This window comes from Mus pahari, chromosome 2 (assembly GCF_900095145.1).
Source record: "Mus pahari chromosome 2, PAHARI_EIJ_v1.1, whole genome shotgun sequence".
In the NCBI taxonomy this organism is placed as follows: Eukaryota; Metazoa; Chordata; class Mammalia; order Rodentia; family Muridae; genus Mus; species Mus pahari.
In genome coordinates this window covers 132,408,226-132,415,157 of record NC_034591.1, presented here as the reverse complement: position 1 = coordinate 132,415,157, position 6,932 = coordinate 132,408,226, and the positions used below count along the sequence as shown (strand labels likewise).

Here is a 6,932-nt window from a genome sequence, read left to right as displayed (position 1 = left end):
TACGTTTGTTTCCCAAATATTTTCAGTTGACTTCATCGATGGATAACAAACTCGGAGATACAACAGATCAGCTGTATAAAGTTTAACTCATTAAGTTTAATCAAGAATTTGTATTCATGATGATTCTGAACTGAATAGGACCCCAGTGGAATCCAGGGTGTGATCAGGAATGGTGTCCATGTATCAGGCCCCAGGTGACCCCAGGCAGCTGTGTTCATTCCACCCAGGCCCGAATGGTATCACGGTTTGAGTCTAAAGTGTCCCAACAGGCTTGTTTTGAACACTTGTTTCAAAGCTTGATAAGGACATTCACTAGACCCTCAGTATAAAGAGTGTTTGAAGGTTATAAATGGCTCCTTGTTTAGTCCCATTCTCCCTACCCCTTGATGCACCCCAACATGACCCGCTGTTCTCCGCACACACAGTCCTGCTGACATGATGTCCCTCGAGACACCTGAGGACTGAAATCTCTAAACCAGGAGCCAAAATAAACTTTTCCTTCCTTCCTTCCTTCCTTCCTTCCTTCCTTCCTTCCTTTTTTTTTTCAGAAATTGTGGTCCTGACAACGTCTAGGTAAATAATACAAGTGTCTTCAACTATGCTTTGCTCCATGAGGGTCAGTCCTTGTGCCTGATAAAAGGCTGTGCCAAGAAGAAGGCAGTGCCCAGAAGGAACACGGAGAGCTTGTCTCTGCAGGTAGTGGATGGTGTGCGTTTGCATTGCAGGGGTTTTCATGAGGAGCCAGTTGTTAAGTTCATCACCCTGCCAACACAGAAACTTATACCATCTACCCATGTGTCTGTCTCCCACTCAGCTAGAGAAACAACCCTTCTTCCTCTTCTTCTTCTTCTTCTTCTTCTTCTTCTTCTTCTTCTTCTTCTTCTTCTTCTTCTTCTTCTTCTTCTTCTTCTTCTTCTNTCTTCTTCTTCTTCTTCTTCTTCTTCTTCTTCTTCTTCTTCTTCTTCTTCTTCTTCTTCTTCTTCTTCTTCTTCTTCTTCTTCTCCTTCTTCTTCTTCTTCTTCTCCTTCTTCTTCTTCTTCTTTTCAAGAGTGGAGAAACCAATCTACCCTTCTGATGTCACAAACTTGGAGTGCTGAGGAGCCAAAGAACTGCCAAGGCAGCCAAGTTTGAAACCCTACTCCATGTGTCCAAGTTACGGGAGTGCGGAGGGAAATGTCACTTTCCTACACACCCCTGACACCCGAAGTTGTTTTCTGCAGCCTGTGCCTGGGGACCGAGTATCTAATGTCTTCATCAGAGGCAGGTGTGAGTAGTTTCTTGTTTTGTTTGTGCTTTCCACCACCACCCCCGCACCCCATTTCAGGTTGTTAGGATTTGAAACTGTCAAGTAACAGCAACAAACTCTATGTGTTTTGGTGACAACGGAAATGATGAGCCCTGGACTTCTGCGTTTACTGGTGTTTGGTTCCTGTTTCCTCCAACTCCTGACACGCCCATCCCTTCTTCCCAGACCTGGCTCATTTCCTTCATCCATCAAGTCATGAAGATGCTCTCTCCAAGGCACTGCTTGGCCTCCACAAGCTAAAGGAAATGCTGTCCCGGTGCGTACCTTTAGCCTCATGTACGTGTGCAGCTCCCAAGGTTCTCTAGTTCGTGCTGTAGCTATTGGCTTTCCTCCCTTCCAGGTAAGCAGAGCATCCTCTGAAGACCTTTAGATACTTACTCAATCTTAGCATTATGCCTGGTGGTTACTCCATTCTGAGACAGCAAAGGAACCAGGCTATAAGAAGGTCAGATCCCAGCCCCCACCTTACTGGCTTCTTGGGGCTGGAGCTGCAAACCCTCTGTGGCTGTGAGCTGCTTCTGACTGTGCATGGGGCCCTTAGGTAGCAGCTCACACGGAGAGCACTTGTTAGAGCCTTGGGTCTGATCCTGGCCCTATAGACTCTCCCATCATGAATATCTATAAATGCTCACCGACAGGCTTCAGCTACTCTTACAGCCTGCCGTTGGTGTGCTTTGAAGGGGTTGGCTGGCACCCCAGCTCCTAAGGTCAGCTCTTATTAGCTTGAGATAATTGCAGACTCTCAGCCTGTTGAGCACAGACATTGATGGCAGAACATACTTGACTCAAGCCAGTCCTTGCTTCAGCAGGCCGCTGCGGGCAGGGTTTGGAGGAAACCTGTGAACCCCACATTTGAGCCCATTAAGTAGAGCCAAGACGTATTGGTGGCCTGGGAAGATTTCATTTTTTCTGCATTGTTTGGTGTGAGGCTAGAACAGCAGCATGCAGCTGGTTGACTAAGTGGGACAAGAGTCTGAAAACAAAGCCAAGCCATAGAGAAGACAGCCAGAAAACTAGTGACCGTCCAAATCCAGCCAGTCTTTACACATCTTTATTACCAAGCCACCGTGACTTCTGTTCTCTGTTTACTTGCAACGAAAAGCTGTGCGGAGTGTCTCAACCCACAGTCCAAGAAGCAAAGCTGTGGAGCAACCAGGATGAGCTTAGAAGTCGCCAGGGCAGAAAGGAACTTGCAAGAATTAGCATTAGAGGGAGGAAGCGAAGGGAAAACCCAGGGATGAACCAGAGCACGCTGGGCCTCTGCCGCCCCCTAGTGGATACTGCTGCTGCCACAGATCCTGCAGCCCTAGCTCAAAAATTGACCAAAGCCCTGTTCTCCACGGGGGACAATATTCCAAACCTGGACCCTAAGAAATTAGTTACCCAAGTGTAGTGTTCCTTCTTTGTACAGTAGGAAAAATAACAGCCCCTGTTATCTGTAAGACTGTAATTAGATTAACTAGTCAAGATGAGGTTAAAGGGGCCTGCCCGTATGAAATAACAAAAGGGGAAAAAATGAACTGCTGAAGAAAGAAGTTTTGAAAAGTAGCACGGATAAAGAGCCACGTGATTGATCCACGTTGCTGACCAGAGAGTATCCAGTCCATGCCTTTGAAAGTGTGACTGACGAAGCTTATGTCTGCACAAGTCAGAGCGCCCACCTAAGCAGGGTCGGAACCTGGATAGGAGCATTGCATGCACTGGAGATGCAAAAGCTCCTGTAAGCCCCAGAACGATCTATAGATGCAAATGAGGAGATGACCAGGAGAGCCACTGGAAAGGAACAGAGGGAAAGAGACACAGAAAGCCAGGCCAGATCCTGGCCACTAACAGTGCCACTGAACCATCAGGAACCCTTGCTTCAGGCAAGGCAGTTAGTTACAGTAAAACACAGGTCCCCTAAGGCAGTGGTTCTCAACCTTCCTAATGCTCTAACCCTTTAATACAGTTCTTCCTGTTGTTGTTACTTCATAACTATAATTTTGCTACTGTTATGATCATGATGTAAATATCTGATATGTGATCCCTGTGAATGGGGTCACTGGGAAATTGGGTCATGACCCAGAGATTGAGAACTGATTCCCTAAGAGCTCATACAGACAGAACCTAGATAGAGCAGTCTTGTCTGTAGTCAGGACAAGAGTGAAGCTCGCAGCAAGCTCAGAGGTCTATACAAGGAAACAAAAACAGTCACCACAAAATGAGAAAAAAGTAATAATGTATAACACTCAATAAAAAGTGTGCCTTCCAACAGGCAAAATGAGGCAGAAGCTCGGTGAACTGACTGCCAATGCAGAGCATAGCACATTTGGATGGGAAACAAATCTTGGAAAGAAAACTACAACCCTAAATTAAGTTACAAAGCAAGAATGGTCTCCAGTCTCCGACTTCAGCTTCCCTGTTAGAAACCAAGACAAAGAACATTAAATTAGATCCAGGAGAAACGGGAGGGAAAGAAGCAGCAAAATAAGATAATAAATTACTACAGTAGAAGACAGGAAAACAAAAAATTAATACCTGGAAAAAATTTTAGACAGTCAATAAAATTGACAAACCATGGAGCATGAGGTGGACATCTTTAATCCTAGTCCTCGGGAGGCAGAGGCAGGGGGATCTCTGTGAGTTCAAAGCCATCTTGGTCTACAGAGTGAGTTCCAGGACAGTCAAGGCTGCATAGAGAGATTGTGTCTCAAACAAACAAACAACAAACCCTGATAGCCCAGTGGTCACACTGTTAGAGGAGAGGGGGGAGCAATGAAGAGGAGAACGTGAAAGGATGGGAGGGAAGAGGGCCCAGCTGCTAACAGAAGAGGGATGCTGGCAGCCCTGCAGATTCTGCAGATGTCCGAAGGAAAATAAGACAATGTTATGAAAAACTTAATATATTGGAAGTTAAAGTGCCAAAGCCCTTGAAGGAAATATGTGTACTTAAAATGAAATGCACCACATTAGATTATCCTATCTCTGCTCTTATACTTCGTACTTTAAAAAAAAAAAATCCCACAAAGGAAATCTCAGCTTTGGATGGCCTTTCACCTAACACTGAGAGGATAATTCATTTTGATTCCAGTCTTCCAGGAAATTGTACAGAATAGACTACTGCTCAGATTGTTGCAAGAAACCATTTAATACTACAACTCAATCAAAAATGTTACAAGTAACAGAAACTCCAGAGTGACTCTCCCGTGAGCACAGACACAAACACATGTGCACAAGCATATTCACTTAAAGCCTAATTTTAGCAAGTCAAACCCAACAGACAACGCACCATGACTAGCTAGGGTACTTCCCAAGAATGCAAAGCTGATTCGTTAATGACCTGGAAATTCATCAGTGTTTTTCCCTGTGTTCTTCTAGTTAAGGGAAAATCATACTATCACAATCACACATTTGATGATGAAGAAATGCATCTTCAAAACATTAATAGCTTTTCTGACAAAAACAAAAACAAAAAAACAAACAAAACATAGTAACCCCCTATGTTACATAGCCCATAGTAATGTTGCAGGTATGGCTGCTGTGTCACATGTGTGTCAGTAAGTGGCAGAAAGGAGAGGGGCTGTCTGTACTCGGTGTTCTGACCTATGAATATCTGAATGATAGCCTAACACTCCCTGGGGCTGGTGGGGGTGGAGGAGGGGAACAAACCAAAACCCAGAGACAGTCCTGGACTAAGGGCTCAGACAGGGAGCTAGCCTGAGACAACCACCAGTCTGGTTCCATGCATGCTCTGAGGACTCCCAGGACTGGGAGCAAGCTGGAGACCTGAAGAGCCCTGCCTGGGACTGAAGACTCATGAGGGAGTGGGCCCAAAACAGACAACCCTCACTTGGGGTCACTTGGGCAGACTGGTTGATGAAGGAGTCAGTAATGACCACCAGACCAGCGCCTTGGGGACTGAACAGGGATCTAACCTAAGATAACCACCACACAGGGGAGGGGCAGACCGTGCCCAAGATGACTCCTGTGGGGTATAACACTCTTAAGATCGCTCTTGAGATGGCCCCAGACACTCAGAGACTCTAAGTACCTCTAAGAGGAGTAAAGAAGTGGTGGAGAAATAGAAGGGAAAGGGAAGCAGAAGGATGTGAACACAATGAAGAGGCAGAACTGGAGATTCGAAGATAAGGAAGAACAGCCTGATGGGAGTAGCTGGTGAGGCCACCTGGGACCATGGCGGGGTCCTGGCCTGTACTGTCACAGGAGGGTTAAGGGGGCACGTCTAGGTCCTTGACCCTAAAGCAGCAGGGTTCTGTTACCACCAAAGGCCAGGTGGATAACCCAGGTCTGGGCTGTCACCTGAGGGTTTGCTGATGTCTGTGGGCTATGCAGAACTGGCCCCACCCCTCACCTGGGCATCCTTGGAGAGCTGGTTCTAGGGGCATGAGAGCAGGAGAGCTGACCCTGCCCCTAGCGAGCTGCAGTGCTCAGGAGATGGGTCACTGGGGGGCGGTGGATACAGACAGACACACAGGAGAGACAGTGGGGGCCAGGGGGAGAGGAGACAGGCAAGCCAACCTCAAGGGTGTGGACGTGGAAGAGCTGGCCCCACCAATTGTCTGCCATGTAGTGGGACATGGACATGGGTATGGACGAGAGAAAGATGACAAACACCCCACCACCACCTTGCCTCTTGCCACCAACAACAGACAAGAGAGCTGGCTCTGTCCCTCACTGGCTGCAGCACTTGAGTCTGTAGGCTCTGTCCCTCACCGAACAGCAGGATAGAGAACTGGCTCTGGTAATGGGAATTGCTGGTGAGCAAGGCTGGTAGCGCCATGAGACTGACCAACCAGCTCAAATACCTCTCAATTGGCCCACCTCAACATCTACCCCATTGCTGGAATATATGGAGGGACCAGTCCTGCAGACCCAAAACTACAAGATCTCCGTGACACAGGGCAACAACAGGATATCTGAGAGGAGTCCCAGGGAAGTCCCAGTACTGATGGAGTAGTAGAAGCCAGAGGCCTCATACCAGACCAACAAGTCATTGCAACGGACATTTGCAAGCAAAGCAATGTGGACAAAAGAGTGTACTGTGGGACACTCTGTGACACACTACAGTTTCCACAATGAGATTTTTTTTTTCTCTGTTCCAGGGAGAATTGCAAGGGTGGAGGGGAGGTACGGGGGGGGGGGGACTGAGCAGAAATGTGGTGCATGATGTGAAATTTACAAAGAAGCAATAAAAAGATTTTTTAAAAAAACAACTAGAATTAAAGAAATGTTTTGAGCCTAATAAAAGTGATTTCTAAGGATCTATCCAAATTACAATTATTTGAAAAAAAGAAAGAAAAGAAAGAAAAAGAAAGAAAGAAAGAAAGAAAAGAAAAGAAAAGAAAAGAAAAGAAAAGAAAAGAAAAGAAAAGGGAATGCTTTTCCTCTAAGCAGAAGAATAAGGTGAGAGTGTAACACATACTTCCTATTTAAAATCTTGCTGAAGGTTCTAGGGTGTCAGCTTGGACTCTAGGTCCAAACTCATTCATTATGCTCATGCTTCAAATACATCAGAATTGCACGTTAGGAGGGTGTTAGGGAGCAGGAAGGGGCTGGCACCTCCAGCTTCGCTCATACTCCACTCTGCTTACCCAAGGAAGCGGCTTTCTGCCAAGCAGACGACAGA

The 6,932-nt window shown here is 46.4% G+C and overlaps 1 non-coding gene across 1 annotated transcript; it reads left to right on the top strand.

Annotated features, from left to right (window-relative positions):
- Positions 1-4,792: 4,792 nt before the first annotated feature.
- LOC115063504 lies at positions 4,793-4,918 on the top strand. Its single transcript, XR_003843374.1, has one exon. It is a non-coding gene; the product is annotated as a small nucleolar RNA SNORA17 (small nucleolar RNA).
- The last annotated feature ends 2,014 nt before the right edge of the window (positions 4,919-6,932 follow it).